The sequence below is a fragment of the Pinus tabuliformis genome, chromosome 2_2 (assembly GCF_031772625.1).
Source record: "Pinus tabuliformis cultivar Carrire ecotype Pingquan chromosome 2_2, CPIR1, whole genome shotgun sequence".
In the NCBI taxonomy this organism is placed as follows: Eukaryota; Viridiplantae; Streptophyta; class Pinopsida; order Pinales; family Pinaceae; genus Pinus; species Pinus tabuliformis.
The window spans coordinates 346678659-346699906 of NC_142300.1; positions in this window are offsets into that span (position 1 = coordinate 346678659).

Sequence of the window (21248 nt, forward strand, 5' to 3'; positions counted from 1 at the left end):
CTTCTGAAGGAAATGAATGAAAAGACTGTCCTGGAGGGCCGATCAATGGTCGGCTGCTCAAGCAGTATCATTGTTGATCTATTAACGTTGCTTCCACTATCATTGTAAATACCATTTTTATTTCAGTTTGGTTTCAGTATGTATAGTCAGTTTTTGAGTTATTCCAATTGTCAAGTTTGAGCCAGTTTCTTGGTTACTTCAGTTTTGTAAATAAGTCAGAGTCTTGTGCTGTTTATCAAATGATGACTCCATAGCCCAATGGACCAAGAGGCACTGTTTAGCTCCTCCAGAGATCTACTATTCTTGGCACCTCCAATGAGCTACCATCCCCCATTGGAGCCCATGTTAGAGTCGGTCTGGTCAGCCCTAGATCAAAGCTCTTTGTACATTTCAATTTTAGGTGTCTCGCTTCATTCACTCAGTTTCATTTCGCTAGGGACATGTCATGATCTGACGGAGAAAGTCATGCTGCTCATTTTCCCTCATGCCTAGCCTCTGCTGGTTCAGGTCTTGGTCCAAAATCAATCAAAGTCATGATAGTCAAGGTCTGGTCCTGTTACAAGGCAGATTCATTTTTTATGGTTTGGGTCTAGAAATTCATCAGTTTGGTCTCTGAAAACATGTCCAGAACAAAGTCATGCAGGCCAGAGGGAGAGCTCATACACCTACATTGCAGAAAGCTTCATCATCACCAAAAGAGACATCGACTTTTCTTCAAAACTCTGTTTTGAAGAACAGTCAAACAAGGTCAACTATGGCAAAATTTTCCAAAAAAAATCAATAGTTGACATTTTCAGATACTGTCAAGGATTTCAAAGCCAGATGCTCTGTCATACAGTCCCTGCAAAGATGTGCCAAAGATTTCGTCATTTGAGCCAAAATTTCAAGGAAAAAGTGAAAATTAGTGTGTTTAAAGGTCAATAAAAAAGTGCAAAACAAAAACATTATGAAGTGGGTTTTCATAGAAGAAAAAATCAAACCAGTTTCTCTGAAGCCTATAAATACATATTGTGGCCCAAAGCAAAGTCATTGTGCCATTGAAGACTTGGAAAGACATTGCAGAAGGTAGGAGAGTGAGATTGGTGAGCGTTTGAGTGAGTTGGGAGGTGACTTGCTAAGCGCGGCGCATACACCAGGTCGCGCGGTGCATACACAGCGCGCGGCACACTGGCAGCCAGCCCATCATTGAACGAATACATAGGTGCAGCGCATATAAGGCACGCAGTGCATTGGGAAGAGCACTCGGTGCACACAGTCCAACGGCCCAAAAACGGTGCCAAAACGCTTCAACAGTTGGGGAAAGCGATCAAATTGACAGGTAGGCCTTGTGACATCCCCGCCCATCAAATTTTTGTCAAGAATATGCTACTTTTGAAAAGGTTGAATGAGATCCAAAACATATTGGCCATCCATGCCAATCATCCTCAAAGCAAAAATGATAATGGGGGTTTGTAAATTTGAAGAATCCACCAAGGTTTTGTTTCCCCTCTCCTTTTCCTCTCACTCCTTAATCATTTTGACCTTCATATCCCCCATATCTCCTAAGAAAACCCCTTTAAAAAAAACCCCACTAAGACCCATCCCCTGTTTTTTTCAAGCAAACTGTGTCATTGGACCGCGCGCGACGCACACACCATGTGGCGCGGCGCACTGAGGGTGCACGGCGCACATACCATGTGGCGCAGTGCACTGAGGGTGCACGATGCACACACCATGTGGCGCGGTGCACTGAGGGTGCATGGCGCACTGGGAGCCCGGCCACAGTGTTAACAATACACTGGCACGGCGCATACCCGGCGCGTGGCACACTGGGCAAAGCGCGCGGCGCACAGGCCTGTCAGCCTAAGAATGCACCAAATCGCCCATAAATTTTGGAATTGGCTCTCCAAATTGCTAAAGTGCCCATAAATATTTTCACCACTAATCCTAAGCTTACAGAAAAATATGATGATGGTGATCATGAGGCCAAAAACAAATTTTTTTTTAGAAAACACAAAATGACACAAAAGGGTAAAAAAGCTAGGGTTTGCTACAGTAACACAGTTGCTAAATAAGCTCCTACCTTACCTTGATCAGCTGATTTCCCTAGAGCATTTTCCCCTGATGGCTACCCTAGCTACATTGCAATCATATCCCTCTTTCCCCCTTTATTCCTATGGCTCAAGGTTCAAACCCTACCCCATCAAAAACACACCCCAAACACTCCCAAATCCCTGATAAATTCCCCCTTTAAACCCCTATTCCCCTTTTCATCATTCCCCTCCTGATACTCCCTATGTTTATTGTCCCCTTGGTGACAGATTTGCAGGGCATCTATCAGTGTCATTGGGTTCAGAGGGCAGCGGAGAAATTCAGGGTGCAAACAACAGAAATGGCCTCACGAACTTCATCAGACTATGAGGGGAAAACTCACAGTGACACAGCTTCAGAAGAATAGGCTCCCCGGAGACCTAGGAGCGATAGACATGTCAGGGATGAACCAAACACCCTCACTGAGTTGCAGGCATGCCCTCTCGCTATGTCTTGTTTCCAGCACTTGGCATTTTTCGAATTTTGTCAGAGGGTGGCAAATGTCAGAATTCATCATGAGTTGGCCCGTCTTTTTGCACTTCACCTACATGGAGGATAGTCAATCTTGGCAGGGGTCACTTTCACATTAACACCCGAAACCATATCAGTGGCAACAAGCATACCGAATGTTGGAGAACGGTGGCACAAGAAGATGAAGGTGGAGAGGGAACTTTATGAGCCTTACACTAAGGCCAATTGTTTGAGTCAGCTCACGAGAGTTTTCCCATTCAGATTTCTAAGAGATGATTATGCTCCACTCATGACATTAATCATGAAATACTTCAGTTGTGAGGGGAGGTTTTCTCGCCTTTATGCATATCACATCAGGTTGCTCATGCACTTTACCAGGGTGCGTATGATGAACCTCCCATTTTTCATTTGCGGGAACATAGAGAGGATGAGAAAATTCATGCAGCACAAGACCCCTCAGCAGCAGCTCAACAACGTATATCACTTCGCCCTTATCCAGATTTTGGTGGACCATCAGTTGGGATTGCAGGGCATTGCTTGGGAGGACTTCATCTCCCGTGACTTCTTCAGCGCCCCACAGGTAGTATCAGAGGAAAAACATGAGATAGGTGGTCCTTCTCATCAGCATGAGTGCCATGAGACCACGGTGGTGCCATTTTCCATCACATATCAGAGAGGCTATTCAAAAGGCACCAAGCCTTTGTTTACAGCAGCAAAGCGAGTGTTATCTCCACCCGCGGTTGAAGGGGCCTCGCTTCCTACATCAGCAGTACAGGTACAGGTACAGGACAAGGGCAAGAAGCCCAAGCATGAGGAGGGGCCTTCAGGTGTGCCACCAGGTGAACAAAGGACCGGACTCATTCTCCTTCGTGATGATGATGATGCAGATACACATCCACAAAATGCACAGCTGAAAGAGATCTTCCAGGAGCAAGAGGCAGAGATTCACTCTTTGACACTCAAGTTGGAGATAGCCAAATGGAACATCAGGTATTTGGAGTAGAGGAACAAACAACTGGAAGACCAGCATGTGATCATGGAGCTACAGAACATCCGTGAGGATCGCCTGACTGCCCAGCAGAGGGCGATTGAATTCACTTCATTGGAGCAACATGTTAGGGATGATCGTGAGTCTATTCTTGACAGAGTTAACATGCTCCTGGATAACATGCTGAACAAGGCTGATGATGACAACACACTGCTGAGACACATGGCTCGTCATTACAGGGCACGGAACTTGAGTTTGAGAGCCCGAATAAGGAGTTTGAAAGCAAAACTGAGGAAGGCCACAAAAAGGGCAAAAAGGGAAAAAGAGCAAGATAGGCTCAGAATATTGGCTAAGGCTTCCTTGGCTTAGCAAGGAACCCCATAGAGGACTTCCAGCCCAAATCTCAAAAAATTTGGGCAAATTTTGGTCGCAGGGAAATTTTTTGGGCGAAAAACAGGGATTTTCTCCCTGTACACCACGCACCCTGCGTGGCGCTAAACTCCTAGACCTCATATCGAGGAACGGCTTACATTTTTGGATTCAGCATCGAAAAATACATCTACTGGTGTCCGGGCTGGAAATTTTGATAAGTTTTGGGTCTCCTAAAGGTCAAAAAACACCCACAAATGGTCCCTCTGCCACTTTTTGGACACACAGAAAGCAGTCTTGGGAGAATGAAGTTTTGGAGGGGAAAATGAGCTTCAAATTCAAAACTTCTAGTGGGGTTAGAAAGTAGGCAGGCCAAGCTTTCCAACAAGCCCACTTGGGCACATTTTGGACACTTGCAAGTGTCCCAAAGCAGGCCCCAAAATAGCACGATGCACAGAGAAAAGTGTGTGGTGCACAAAGGAAATTTTGACCAGTCTGCTTCCGTTTCACGAAATTTTGGGTCGCGTTTTCTCCAAGTGGGCCCGATCATCCACTCTTCGGTTTTTTGGCACCAAATGCGGCGTTTAAAGAGTTTTCTCTCCAGGTGGGCATCTATCCAAGTGGCGAAGAATGCAAAGGGTCACCACACGCCAAATGTCATGCTTGAGAGCGCTGCACCTGTAGCTGATGGTTGGCTCTCCAGCTCCAATTCGAAATGATTTGAGTAACTTCCCAACCCCTGGGCGTTCCATCTCTTCTCCCCACATTCTATATATTGTATACATTTTATTTGCAAAGGGTTGGCTGGCTTGTAACTTCCGGGAGACTGTGGGAAACAAACTTTGTTTCTGCATTGTATATTTTTACAGAGAATTAATGAAAGGCAGCAGCTCTGTTTCATGAGATTCCTGTGGTTGTGAGTGTAGCAAGTGTGTCTCTTATGGTTCATATGTATTTAGTTATGTTTCATAATTCATTTCATGCTCATTTCCAGTGAAATTTTTCGAATGAGATTAGGTAGAATTCAATTTTATTGCTCTACCTGTGGGAAAATTTCATGTTAGTGTTCATTCTTCTATTGAAAAGGATTCATGTGTTCCATTCCCTTTTCACCCTCTTAATCATTCTCTCCATTCCGCCATATCTTAAAACTAAATTGCTATGCTTTCCACCTACCTTGCCTCACGAAATAATCTGTTCCTTTATGTTAAGTTCTTTGTTCATTGAGGTTCACTTACTAGCCTAAGATAAATTGTTCGTTTGAAAGTCATCTCATTCCCTTTCATTCATCTATTCACTGAGTGTGACTCGGAGAGTGCCCTCTAGTGTTCTGGTAGGGCTAGCTACCAGACTGAGCGTGGTTTGTGGTTACCCTAATTTTTGCCTTCCTTCAGCCTAAGGCAGATTTAGGTGCCAACAGAGGGACTGAGGAAATTACAGATGCATGAATCAAAATAGTCAGTTGTACCAGAATGTAAGGTTGAAACAATGGTAAAGGTTGCGATGGAAGTGTCGGTTGAATGGGAACTAACGTGAAAGAAGTTTGCACAAGAATTTGAGAGGTCACATTTGGGATAAATAGACAAGTAGTATGCATGGCATTGGATGACCAAATAGGATTTTGGTACAAAGAGGAAGCACTATGAGTTCCTGAAACTAATTGATCTAAGTTTGTATAACCATGTGGAAGCATAGTTCTACTTGTGTCAGGAAGTTTGTGAGATGGGACTCTTCCTGTTAAAGGAAACCCTTCTCGAGGAAATTCATATTATTTCTCTTCATCAACATGAGTAGTGTGAGTAGCGGAAACTTTTGGATGACCTTGAGGAGAGGTTGGGATCTCACTTTCTGAATCCATGGGTGGAAATAGCTGGCGAGGAGGAACCTAAGATGTATGAGGAAATAACTCCAAAGGAACACCAGGTCGATCGCAAGGACTGTAAGGACACTGAGGAGATATCACAAAGGGATCAAATAATGGATTCGGTGGATATAAGACAAACCTTTGTGGACTCTCAGGGGTTTCTAGATCAGACTCTTGAGGTGACAAAGAATTTGAAGGTGTTGGATGAGAAGCAAGGGGTTGGATGCTTGGGACAATCCCAAATTAAAAGCATTGAGCTTCAAGTGACTGAGGAAGTTCTCGATGAACTCATTGTGAAGACCCTTCAGTGTTAGACAACGAAGGGGAACTTTGGGGTGAACTCAATGGTTCAGCCATGATGAATTTCTCTCAAGAGCAGAAGAAGGAGAGATGATTTGTTGAGGGCTCATTAAAATTAAAATTTACAAGGAATTACTTAATATTGGGCCAAGAAATTGCGCGGGTTAAACATGTTATCGTTGGCAATTAATTTTATTGACATGAAACAACAAATAAATCAAAACAGGTAAATACTAGGCAAGAGGGTTTACCAATTATACATGAACCACAATATACACCCTAACCAAAACTGAGGACTTAACATACGACAACCAATCTCCCCGAATGTTGTGTTCGTTGTATCATGTTTACAAGGCGTCTAGCTTAGTTACCTATGGCTAAAATATAGCAACCTAATGGGGTCTCCCAATATATACGCAATGGTACAGGGAGCACAAGTCTGTGTTAGCATTGTCTAATGCATAACCGTTCGATGAGAGCATCCCTATATACTTATCATACTGAAGTGCCTCCAATATACTCTAAAGTACTAGAGAACATTCTATATACCTCCATACTGGGACGGGATTTCACTCCCGTGATACACTCGAAGAACTTAATGATAGCTACTATCATTAAAGACAGTGAAACACATCTCTAGCCTAGACCTCTAGATATTTGCATTAACTGACAAATGGCCCTTACGTTAATTGAGATAAATTTTAATTTTATCTTGGATTAAGTTTCAATTTTGATGGCTCAATGATGTCACATGTTCCTAAAATGCAACTAAATGATGAAAATGAAACAATTTCATTTGATGAAGGCTAAATTAAAAAAGGAGTAGAAATGATCAGATAATGCATCAAACAAGAAAAATAAATAAACACAATTCTTTCCAATGCAATATGTAAAAATGAAATCTAATCTTTCATTTCACTAACAAATGCAATGCCAAGATGCAATCATATAGAAACAAAAATCACTTTCCTTTCACTAAGATGCAATAATGATTTTCCTTTCACTTTGATTCAAACAATGCAAACTAATGCAAAGAGAAAAGGAAAATGCAATCAACTCAATGAAAATAAAAATCTCTTTCACTTTATGATTTTGAATGTAAGAAATATCTCAAAAATACTTAAATGATAAGATCTTTCACTTTTTCTTTTCGAAACATAAGAATGAAAACAAGCACTTTCTTTTAGTTCAAACAAAGCAAAAAATTTGTAATATATGCTTGACAATGGAACTAAATCAATCTTCAAAGCATCAACATGATTCAACACTTAATGAAAACAACTTCACACCAAAGAACCAAAAGAAACTTTGTAAAATATGTCTTGATTGTAGGAAGACTCTTGAATGGGAGCAATCGATCTCAGAAAAGTAGACTAATCAATGAGTGGAGGGTGACCTAGAAACCCTAGAAACCCTAGAAAGAAATCAAGCTTCAAACACACATTAACCAAATCAAGAGACAATTGCAATCATACAAGCAAAACAACCAGACAAATACACTGTAGACTCACTGGAAAATCATTGACCAAGGGAAAAAGACTAAGAACAAGAAGAAAAACCCTATTTTTTCTTATCCTCTAGGATCATCGCGCCTGTTATAGGTAAAAGGGTGATGCAGGGGTAATCAGCACGACTATAATTAACAAACAAGAAATGGCATCGCGACTGTGAATACTAAACCCACGATGGGCGAGGAAAATGAGGGAAAATAAAAAATCTTCAAGACCAAAATAGACTAAGTGTCCTCAAGCAATAACGAGTAAGTGAAAATAGCTAAAGAGAAGAAAACAAGTCAAAGAATTGACTATTGGTCAAACTCATCATAGAATCAAGGTGAAGGATTGGATGGAAAGGGTTATAGCTTCCCAGCGGAGTCACCATTTTGTTGTCTAGGCAATCCTCTCTGCGGATAGAGATGATCCCTCTAGCCCAATGAGTGGGACTAGCAACCTATGTGACAATCTATTGGACACTTTCCTAAGTTACAATTGAAATAGGAGATGAGGAAGATGACCTACCTCGTTCTAATGCTATAATGTCCTCCTTTGTTGAATACCTTGAATCACTTGTGTCACGGGCTCGGTCCTACTGCTCACAATGCTTAAATTCCTTCACAAGAGATCAAGAAACAACAAGGCATACAAGTACAAATAGCATAATCAAAAGTAACCTACTTAACAGATCAAGGAGTGTTAAGATAAATGATACATCAACATACACATTTATGGAAAATGAACCAACAGTTGTATATATTAATAGAATAAAGGAGGAAGCATACAACCAAGCCTTGATGTCAATAAGATCTCCTTGAGTGAATGTCCAAGTTGAAGCGCAAGCTCTCCAAGCACTCCTTCTCCAAGCCAAATGAGTAGCAAGTAGGCACACACTTAGCATAAGGATGAAAATAAACAAATACCAACCATTTGGGAATGGGAGAGGATGAATATATAGGCATGGGAAGGGAGTCAACATCTCTCCAAAGATAGGAGAAGGCCCTCATCTCAAGGAGGTAGCTCATAGGGTTAAGAAAAAAGGCCAAGTTGAGAGAACTTGACGTCATCCATGCCGAACAACCTCCAACTCATCATTCTAGAAGCCTCTCGATCACGAAGCTTCTTGTACTCTTTGGGAAAATTACCTTTTAGGGATCATCACTCATATCCAAGTCAAAAGCACAAGGGCATCATGGGGCTAGTATAGTGCAACTATTGACCATCGCGATTTTCAGTATCAAGGGAGCGATGATACTAAAATTAGGGTTTTAGAGTCATTTACTTCAAGGGAAGCTGAAGGCATATTCCAATAAGTGTTTTAAGGAGGATCTGAGCTGCATACCTGGATGAGTACATTGCATGATGGTCATGTTTCGAGCACTTCGAGGTATGCCACAGGGAAGTATGGGAGGTGTGACAAAATACTTTGTAACATATATATTATTTATAAATATATTGTAAGTGAAATTCCAAGTGTCACTAGTGGAATGTGAACAATCACTATATAATGTAAAGAGTTATTTGTAATGGAGTTGAAGAGTCATGAGGTAGTCAAAGAGTCAAAGGGGAATGTCAAGGGTTACCCAACCCTTTGTTATAAATAGAACCTCATAACCCATAGAACAAGTTTTTGGGAGCCAAGCTTTTAGCTAAGCATTGCTTAGAAAAGGCTTGGAGAGTATTGTGACGAGCCTTGGCTTCTCCACAACGTAGAGCGGGTACATATCTTTGCAGGAGCATGCAGTGTTGACTCTAATGTTCCACTATTGGGGCTAGTGGTTGTCCATGGTGTATGTATGGATGGAACTTTCACTTAATAATATAAGATAACCAACAAATTTTCATGCATATTTTGTTATTGTAGTTCGACTATTCTGGTTACTTTAGCAATGTATGTTGTTTGAATTACGCATTTTTGTTCGAACTATTTTTTATTCAATTGTATGAATCTTGTTGCAGAGGTGTTGTCAGTTTAACCTATCGCTTTGGTTTGTGGACTATTCCGCTTCTAGCTTGTGATGTCATTCTGCTTGTGTGTTCCTTTTAGGTTGCGTACTATTACATGCTTCTAAGGGACATACTTCCTTTTCCCCTCCGTGTGTTAGAACCCCCATGCATCTCACTTGACTCATTGCATTGTCTCTCACTTTCTTCCGAAAAAGCTAGCATACTAACCTCTGTGTGCTACCATAGTCGAGGCATTACTTTACTACCCACTACTCGTATTCCTACTCGAAACGGTCTCAGGTCTAGTTGGGACTTCTTACTAGGGAGATCCGTTGACATGTTGGTTGGTCTAACACCATCAACAGGTTCTCAGTTTTGATTTATTATTGGTTCATAGGTTCCCTATTAGTTGTGGGTTGTGATAGAATCTCTAGTGCCTTGGGACAACTTAGATTCCCTGGAGGTTGTGGGTTGAGATGGTAATTCTCTATATCCTTGTAACAACAGGTACCCTATAGGTTGTGGGTTGATAAATGAGTTCTTGAAGACCTAGATAGCTTGGGAAGAGACCAATCTAGTTAGTATTAGTGATTTCTAGACCAGTTAGTTGAAATCACTGTGGTGGTGGAGTGAGGTGGTTTGGCCTCTGGAAACCCTAGTTGGTTCTATTTTGGTTTAACCCCTATGATCCCACATTCATGCTTGTAATATGGCATGAGGGTGATTGGATGAAAGAGATATTTGTTTCAGTCCAATCTATGGTTGGGTGGTATGTGGAAGTCCCTGATTCGGTTGGATTTTTCATAAGTTAATATGAGTTAATTTCCTATTGTGATGTATGAGCACATGTAATGGTTATTGTGTCAATATTATGGTTGATTTATCATGGATTCCATTATGGCTATATGCATTTTTATATTATGTGCTCTTGCTATGGATCTTGTTCATGAATTGATAAGTTATTGAATGGTTAATGTATGAATGGGCTAAAAAGTGTTGTTGAAGCTAGCTTGAGAGGGAATTGATCCTTCTTGATGATTCTCTGATGAAAGTAATGAATTTGTGAACAAACTATGCATCCATGAATTACAGGTTCTTTGTTTACAAAGTGTTGGTAAAAATGAATAATTTGGACCTCCAATTTCCCGGGGTTGTAAGTTTTGAATATGATCTCCGTTTGACTATCATAATACATTGCTTCAAATATCTCAAAAAGGATGCCAAAAAAATTGTAAACAAAATCTAGCACTTTCTAGTCTCTATGTTTTGCCTGAAAATGTCATTTAGGCCCTCAAGAAAACCTTAAAATTTTAGCAAAAACTACAAAAAATATAAAGTTGTGTTAAATTTAAGGAAACAAAACTAAAAGGAAATAGTGTTGCTTCAATTTAGGCTAATAAAAATGCAATCTTGTGTCTCTGGATGGTTTCAATAAGTTGGCAATGAACCCCATTTCCATAACTACATCTTAGAAGTTGAGTCATGTACAGTAACTCTCAGCTCATTTTTACCCTGGTAAGTATGTTAAAGTGGGTAAATATGGGGTGGGGTGTTATATTTCATAAGTTAGCTGGGTTTATTGCCAAAGTTTTAAGTCGACCTAGGATTGAGGAGACACCCCTTGAGGGCTAATGTTAACCCTCATGGAACACTATAAGAAGGGAAGAAATAGACACACTTGATGAGATCCTAAGAAGCCTTTTCTCATGTGAATATTCCCTAGAAGGAGTTCCAAGTACCTCATGAAGTTGCAACACCTTAAGGAGGATGAATAGAGAAGCATAACTATTTTTTTCGAAGGTCGAGTTTCTACTCAAGGAAGAGGATGATTTTATCTAATGTTGCATGCCTTAAGTAAGGATATTTGTGCATATGAAGAGGAGGTATACTTCTATGTAAAGTTAGAACCCTAGTTAGGGATATTTCTATGAAGCTACAACCCTTAAGTTTCGACCCAAAATTATGTATAAATTTTCTTGATTTTGTGATGGAAGGAAGGGTTGAGATCCTTAGAAACAAGACCTAAATCCTGTGATAAGGTCATTGCCTATGTCCTTGTCTCTATGGGTTGATCTAAAGATTAGGGTGATTAGAATAAGTTAATAGGAGTGTGAATTTTGGGACAATAGATAAAGGTCATGTATAGTGTGGAGTGAGGGACAACATAAGACAGGTTCTAGGTTAGATAAATGTTAAAGTGGATGAGGGATAAGTTTTTCTAAGGGATGAGGATAGAGGTTAGTATGCCCTAGTTTAGGGCTTCTTCTACACAAGGTCTATCGGTGATGTTTTATCCTTGAAGTGAAAAAATTATATCCATGAACAGAGGACCATGGCCCTATGAAGATGATGTCCTATTGTGGAGTGCATCTATGATTAGGGTCGCAGATGTGGAGAGTTTTTTATAGTGTGAAAGTGGGTTTAAGTGTGTCACTCGATTGAATAGAGATTAGTAGAGGATATATGTGTAGAGGTAGCGTTGAAGAGAAGATATATCAGTCGATGAACTTGCTATGTTGAGGTATGTTCTAGTGTGTTTCAACAAGAATCATGAAGGCCTATGGACAATGACCGATGTGGGATATTAGTTGTTGGTTAAGGAACCTAGTTCTACGAATTTGTGGAGAAAAATTGTAGAAGTGTGGGTTGTGCATCATGCCCTAGTTAACTTAGTTGTTGGATTAATAAAAGGGTAGATTGTGTGCCCCTGTTCAGTGGGTTGTAGATAGAAAAAATTATTGATATGAGGGAAAATTGTTGAGCCCTAAGTTTTGTCACCCTTGGAGCAAAAAGGAGATGGATAGTAAGAAGGCTCTTCAGTTTGGTGTGGGGTGGCTTAGCGAGAGAACTTATTGTATTGATAGAGTATTCGAGGTGGTGAGTTTGGCAAGAAGTAACCGGTATTTGTTTATGGGGGAAACTAGTTACGTGCTCTGGAGTGGCAGAGGGGGAAATATGTGCATAGACAAAAGTTGCACATATTATATGAAAGATATGCACATATACGGAAGATATGTGCATATATGGAAGTTGTGCATACACAGAGGCTACGTGTATATTGAGGTTGAAGTTGTTCACAACTTCTGTATACACACGTATATGGAAGTTTCACATATACAGAAGATACAGATATCTTTCGTATATACACGGCTTCTATATATACATATATCTTCCGTATATGCACAAATTCTGTGTATGTGAAACTTCTGTACATGTGCATATCTTCCATATATGCACATCTATCATATATGCCCATCTACTATATATGTGCAACTTCCAGATATGCACATATATGGAAGATATTCTCATATACGGAAGACATGTGCATATACGAAAGATGTGCATACACAAAAGTCACACAACTTCTATATATGCACATCTTCTGTATCACATATCTTCCATATATGCACATATCTTTCATATATGCACAACTTTTGTATATGTGCATATACAGAAGTCGTGCATATATGAAAGTTGCACCTATCGAAAGGTTGTGCACAACTTCAACATTCAGTGAGGTGCTAGAAAAGTTTATAAGACCACTCTCTAGATTGGATAGGAGATGGTTGTTAAGAATATTTCAAATAGGAGAAATGAATGACCATGACATATATGTCCATATATATGCATATCCAGAGGTTGTGAATAACTTCAACCTCCATATATACATAGCCTCCATATATGTTCATATACAGAAGTTGTGAAATTTTCGCCTATACAGAGGTTGTGTACAACTTAAACCTACATATATACGTAACCTCCGTATATGCACATATACGAAAGTTGTGCATATATGAAAGATATGTGCATATATATAAGTTGGGCATATATGGAGGATAAGCGATACAAAATATGTGCATATATAGAAGTTGTGTGACATCCTTATATGCACATATTTCATATATGTTCATTTTTTACATATATGCACATATCATTCGTATATGCACTTTTTCCATATATGTTCATATCTTATGTATATGTGCATATATGGAAGTTGCACATATATAGTAGATGTGCATATATGGTAGATGCGCATGTACAGAAGTTACAAATATATGGAAGTTGCGCATATACGAAATATATGTGCCTATACATAGGGTATGCACAACTTCAACCTCCATATATACGTAGCCTTTGTATATACGAAACTTCCATATATGCACATATACGAAAGTTGTGCATATATGAAAGATATGTTCATATATATAATTTGCACATATATAGAAGATATACGATACAAAAGATGTGCATATATAGAATTTGTGTGACTTTCATATATGCACGTCTTCTGTATATGAGCATATCTTCCATATCTATGCTTCTTCCATATATGTGCATATATTTTGTATATGTGCATATCTGGAAGTTGCACATATATAGTAGATATGCATATATGGTAGATGTGTGTATACAAAAGATATGCACATATACAAAAGTTTTGCATATACGGAAGTTGCGCATATATAGAAGATGTGCGCATATATAGAAGTTATGCATATATGAAAGATATTTGTATCTTCCGTATATGTGCAGCTTTCATATACATGCAACTTCCATATATGTGTCTCTATTGTATATGTGCAACTTCCATATATGCGCATATACAGACGCTATTCCCAAATTCAAATTCGATGTACATGTAGCCTTCATATATGCACAACTTCCATATATGCACTTATTTTCTGCATATGTGCATATCTTTCATATATGTGCATATCCTTTATATATGTGCATATATTTCATATAATATGTGCAACTTCTATATATGCGCATATTTCCCCCTCCGCCACTCCAGAGCATGTCACCAGTTTCCCCCATAAACAAATACCAGTTACTTCTTCCCAAACTCACTACCACAAATACTCTATCAATACAACAAGTTGTCTTTCTAAGCCACTACATACTAGACTGAAGAACCTTCCACTAGCTAACATAATCACCACAACACAAGGAAATTAAGCTCTTCATCAAAACTAAAGCCAATACCCCAGTGTTTTCACAAGTCGCACATAAGCCTTCACACACATCTGTGTGTGAGGTAGTCGCCAAGACACCAACTCGTTAAATTCCATCGAGCCTATATGGGTGGTTGGCGTCCACTGCCACCCAAGTACTTCATGGTTTGATCAAACTCATTGGGGTTACATAAAAATAAAATTAAAATTAAAATAAAATTAGAAAAATAAAATTGTTAATATAATTATAATTAATATTTAAACTAGCCTAGATCCATCTTAACTCCGAATTTACCAAGCGCCAAGGGAGATCAAATCTCTTGATGTGTAAACCTCTTTATACATGTAGACGTTTCATAATGGATAAAAAGACACATTTTTATACATCCAACGTATGTTTAATTATAATCAATAAAGATAAATTAATTTTTAATTTTACTATTTACATTTTTATATAAAAATGTTATTTAAAGTAATAGACACATTTTTACACATCACAAATTTATCATAATAAATGTATACCTTAATTGATTTTATATTGACCTTTTACAAATACATTTAATAACTTTAAAAGTGAATGACTCGTGATGAGCTTTCAATATTTCCAAGATTTAAGTATAAATCTATATCCATTATATAAAATATTGTTTTTCGTGGGTCCATTATATAAAACATACGTTATGACAAAGGTACACTAAATGTAAAAACATTCAAATAAGAAAGACCTATATATTCAAATAATGTAATAGGACAATGATGTTAAGAAATGATGGTTATGTCGAATAGGTATACCCTTTGTAAAATTAACATAGATTCAATTTCTCATTTATTCATTTCTTGTCCTTATGTAGCTCCATGGTAACCTAGAAGAAATATTCTCTAGAGGAATGTATACAACACTCGAAACATGAAGGTGAAATTAAGGAGTATGGCTCATTTCCAAGTTTCATGGTTTATTTTATTTAGGTGGCCCAAAACACCCGTATTTTCTAGTGATGTGAGTGATTGAGGCAATGCTAATGGTCTTGCTTAATAAGCTAACCAAAGATTATGGAATGAAGCCTAAGCAAAAGAAGAAAAGCACTTTTGAAATTCCTTTTATTAATTTTGATATCCCATGGGGATTCTTGGATGGCCCAAGCCAAGGTGACCTATCCACCTATCCATAGATGGGGTTGGAGTGGTTCTACTCTTGAATCAAAATCATTAATTTCACATTCATTATGTTCCAACACATGCAAAATTATAAACTCTATGGTCTCTCTTTCAATTTCATATAAAAAAGACATCAAAGATTCAAATGATGGTGAACTTGAAAACAATTATAAACTCTACTTGTAAGCATATTGTGGTGGAAAATGTATACTTTGGCTTATTGTTTTGGGACATTCTTTCATCTTCTCATATTTTCACAGGTAGCATACATACAAAGAATTGAATCAAAATGTTAAAGAACACTCTTACTTCCTTTAGGATTTTTTTTACTTATATCAATTATTTGAGAGTATGAAGATATGAAGTTCTTTCTTTAATAATTTGTCTTTTAATTGGTAACAATCATGCTAATCCTTGAATCTTATTGTTCTCCATATTTTTGTTCTATCTTAAATCCTATTTTAAAGTATATTCAATTTATGTTTTTTTGTGAGATCCAATCTTTGTATTCGTTAGAAAGTAGATAATTTGCAAGAATTTTGTAAAGCTTTATAGTCAAATTATAAAAATATAAAAGTCAAATCATGTTAAATCTAACCTCTCTCAAAAATAAAATATACAATTATAATAACTTTTTTAAATCATTTTTTACATTTTATAAATATTATAATAAGATGACATTTGTGTTACACATTCAAATACTATTCAAAATCAAAATTTCATATACATTTTTTTTGTAAACTCATTTATAATCATCTAGTTAGATGTTCACATCTTGAGAAAAATATTCCATAGAATAAAAAATTCCAGAACTCTTTATATGTATAGATGTTTCACAATGCATAAACCAAAAGAATTTGAAACACATCCAACATATATTTAATTTTAATTTTTAATTAATAAATATACATTTTTTTATAATTATTAATATTAATAGGTTTATATAAAAATGTATATTTAAAATAATATATAAATTTTACACATTACACATTATTATAATAAATTTATACATTAATTAAATTTATATTTAATTTCTAAAAATACATTTAATAATTTTAAATTCAATATTTCTAAGATTTAATTATCAATAGATAACCATTATATAAAATATTTTTATTTTTCGAAATCGTACCAAATGTAAAAACATTCAAATAAGAAATATCTATATATTCAAGTTACCTAAGCATTCAAATAAGAAATATTTATATATTCAAGTTACCTTACAAAATAATAATTTATGGCTTTGTTATTCAATTTTTAATTATTCGAAATTTAATAGTTCTAATAATTTCATATTGCTAACAAATCAGATTAACTTTGCATAGTTTTAGAAAAACCAAAATTCCAGTTGAAAATTTGCCCACCGCTTGCCAGAAAAGCTAGAGTCTAGAACTCCGATGATAACATCTGAGCTGTTGCCGAATTGTCAATGGCCAAAACTGCGCTTGCCAGGAAAGCTAGAGTCTAGAACTCCGATGATAACATCTGAGCTGTTGCCGAATTGTCAATGGCCAAAACTGTGAAGAGTTGATATTGGTAACTACAGTTTAAAGAGTTAGTTTTATTTCTTGTTTTTCTTACAATAAGATAATTAATTACTTTTGTATGAGGAGTTGGTTAAATACAGAAGTCAGTTATGTGAGTAATTAAACGTTGAGTTAAGTTAAGCGAAATACGATTTTTAATGTGTGGTTGCATGTCAAGATATTTTAATTAAATCGTTAGTTGAAAAAGATTAAATACCCTTCACGGAATTTATTATAAAATCAGTGTGAACACTAAAGAACCAGCTAATATTTTATATGTGGATTCATACTTTGTCTCCTTTACTTTTCCAAGAGTTCCACCAACTTCACTCAAACTCAAGTATGACAATCTTCCAGCCATTTTAACGCGTGCACTGTATGAAGCCCACGCAATCACAGAGTGATATTCCGTATAATGTTTTAACAATTACAAATACAATTCGTAACCAGTGATCATTTTATCTGCCGATTGAAAGGTATCATTCCAGTCCATGCCGATTAAAAATGCGATTCCACAGCAATAACACAAATTTCTTTCTTCAATCCTCACGTTTCTTACCAGGCTACTTCTTGTTCCCAGGGAGCGCCAACAAATACCGCTAGGGTTCTTGAGGGTGACTTGTTTTTGTTCTTTACCGAATTCATATGTCCCGTGTGCAGAGAATCTGCTAGTATCAATTATTTGTGTGAGGGCTTAAAATCTTGCAAAATGAAGGCACAATTAATGTTCATATGTTTCACATCAGCGGTCATTGTTGCAGCAGCAGTGGACGATGGGAAGATTCACATAGTCCACATGGATAAATCTCAGATGCCCACTGTGTTTTCCTCTCATCAGCACTGGTATAATTCCATCCTTTCATTTTTGACACAAAACAAGAAACAAGAATCCTTACTCCATGTTTATGTTTATGACATAGTCATGCACGGATTCAGTTAAAAATAATGGAGAAATGGTTATATGGTTGTAACGTATCTCCATAGTTTAGGATTAGTTCCTAGAGTTTAGGAGGTTGTTTACAACTACCTATTTTTCAGTGATGTATTTAATATTGTAATATTCATTTGATGTAATGTAGAGTGAACGAGAGAGAAAGTCTCCTCTTTGTTTTGATTGCATCCTCTTTGTTTTGATTGCAGTCTTCCAGGTGCCGTACACACCTGTGAGCTGCAACTCCTTCATTTAATTCAAAGTGTGATTTTTATCTTGATATCAGAGCTTAGGGTAGAGATAGCCTCATTTTTTTTAGGGATGTATCATCAGTTACATTTCTGTAGTGATAGGAGTACATGTAAATGTATGTGTGTGATCAGGTGGAACTGCAGTAACACCTGGAGCGAAGGGTCTCAAATGACTGATCATCTTTGAGCCGAAGAAAGGGTTGAGCAATTGGCGCGGATTTTTTGAAGACAGTCGCGCCAATCCAGAACGAAATAGAAAGGCGCGATTTTTTAAAGAACAGAAGTGCCCATTGGCGCGGGTTTGGGGCTGATAAGCGCACCAACAAAATTATAACTAAATTGGTGCGGATCCGTGGCTGTTAAGCGCGCCAATTTCCGTGGACACTGTGAATTTTTCTTTTCTGCAATTGGCGCGGATTTGTAGCTGTTCAGAGCGCCATAGAGCCAACCTCTTTCTCTCTGGAAATCTGCAATTTTTTGTTGCAGATCAGAGTTTCCCAGTGGTGGCACGTGGAGATTTCTGCTCAGTGATAGCAAATTTGATTTGCCCGGTGGTGGCGAATTGAAGTTCCTTGATCCGCTCGGATCGGACCTGCCCGGTGGTGGCGAATTGGGGTTCCGTGATCCGCTCGGAGGAAGCAGATCGGACCTGCCAGGTGGTGGCGAATCAGAGCTTTGTGATCTGCTCGGTGGTACCAGATCGTTTTTTTGCCCGGTGGTGGCGCAGTGCAGCTCCTCGATCTGTTCGGTGGAAGCAGATCGCCTTTGCCCGGTGGTGGCGTGTTGGAGCTTGCTTGTTGATCTGTTCGGTGGTAGCAGATCGGTTTTGCGCGGTGGTGGCACAGTGAAGTCCCTGATCTATTCGGTGGCAGCAGATCGGACTTGCCTGGTGGTGGCACAGTGAAGTTCCTGATCTGTTTGTGGTAGCAGATCGGACTTGCCCGGTGGTGGCCGATTGGAGTGTTCAGTTGGGTGAAATGAATAACAGTATAGAATCATACCTCCACGAGTCTGGCAAATTCGATGGAACAAATTTCTCCAACTGGAAATTCAAAATTCAAACTTTGCTGGAGAGCGTAAACGCATGGTCGATCGTTGAGGGAAATGAGCAGAGATCTGGAACAGTGACCCAAGAACAAGATTGGGATAAAAGAGAAACGAAAGCAAAAGTTATACTAAAGATGTCCATTAAGGGCAATGTTATCCCACATAGATTCCAAGTTAGCCGCTGATATATGGACAACGATAAAGAATCTGTACGAAACTCAGAATACAAATCGTGTTTTGGCACTCAAGGGAAAGCTATTTGCATTGAAGATGGACGAGAATGAGTCCGTTGGTGGATTCATGGCCAGAGTCAAGGATCTGAGAGACAAACTGGGAGCTATTGGAGAAAAGGTGTCCGACTCAGATCTAGTTACACTCACATTGAACATAATGAGGGATGAATATTAGACATTCATCACAGGACTGTCAGCGAGGGAGAAAGCCCCTTCATTTGATGAGCTGACAGTGATTCTGCTCCAGGAGGAGAAGCGAAGACAGAATTTGAAAACTCAGAGCAATTACCTAGCTCTGATGGCGAAGAGGCGACAGTACAGAGGAAAGCAGCACCAACACCAACATCAGCACCAGCAACCGCAGCAGCAGCAGCAGCAGAAGGGGGCCAGCTCTTTTCAAAAGAGACCATTCAGAGGTATGACTGATAATTATGTTAAGAGATGTTTTTATTGTGGGAAACCTGGTCATCAGATTAAAGAATGCTATAAGAGGCAGGCGGATGAAAGAAAAGGCAAATAGAGGAAACATCAGGGCTGTTTTGCTAGAGAAGAGGAGGACCACAGCCATGATCTTCGACTATTCACAGTCGATTGTGCTCTTTCAGCATCAAAGGGAGATGAGGATGACATATGGTATGTCGACTCTGGCGCATCCTCACACATGACTGGTAAGAAGGATTGTTTTGAATTTCTTGAAGAATCTGCATGTGGATCAAAAATTTATCTAGGAGATGACAGTGGGTATGAGATCAAAGGATGTGGAGATATTCCTGTGAAGCTACCTAGTGGCGACATTAAACATCTTAAAAATGTATTATATGTTCCAGGAATTAAGAAAAACTTGATCTCTGTCTCAATGATTACAGACGAGGACATGCAGGTGCAATTCTTTAAGAATGGTTGTGTCATTAAGGATAGCCAGATGAAGACAGTTGCAACAGGAGTGCGCATGGGGAATTTGTACAGATTGGATGCAAAGAGTATACCACGACAAGCAATGGTTGGAGTTGGATCAACAGTCGAAAATCTCTGGCACCAGAGATTTGGACATCTCAATTTACAAGACCTCATCTTACTTCAAAAGAAAGGTATGGTCGATGGACTCCCTGTTTTTCATAATGTCAAGCTGGAATGTGATGGATGTGGATTAGGGAAAATGCATAGAGAAGAGTTCCCTTTGCATGTCAACAGAAAGGAAAGAGACATCCTAGAACTAGTGCATACAGATATCTGTGGACCTATGCAAACTAGGTCCCTATGAGGTGCATATTATTTTCTATTGTTTATAGATGACTGCACTAGGTTTTCATGGGTGTATTTTTTAAGTAAAAAGAGTCAAGCCTTTCAGTACTTTAAAGAGTTCAAATCTATGATAGAGAACCAAATAGGAAAAAGGATAAAGATTCTCCGCTCGGACCAAGGGGGAGAATACAGGTTAGGAGAGTTCATGAACTTCTGCAAGCAGCATGGGATTATGCAGCAATTCACAGTGCCACACACTCCACAGCAGAATGGAGTAGCAGAACGCAAGAACAGAACTCTTGTGGAGTGCGCCAGAAGTATGCTTCAAGGTAAAGGTATATCAAATGGTCTTTGGGTAGAAGCCATTAATACTGCTGTTTATTTAAAGAATAGGAGTCCTACTAAA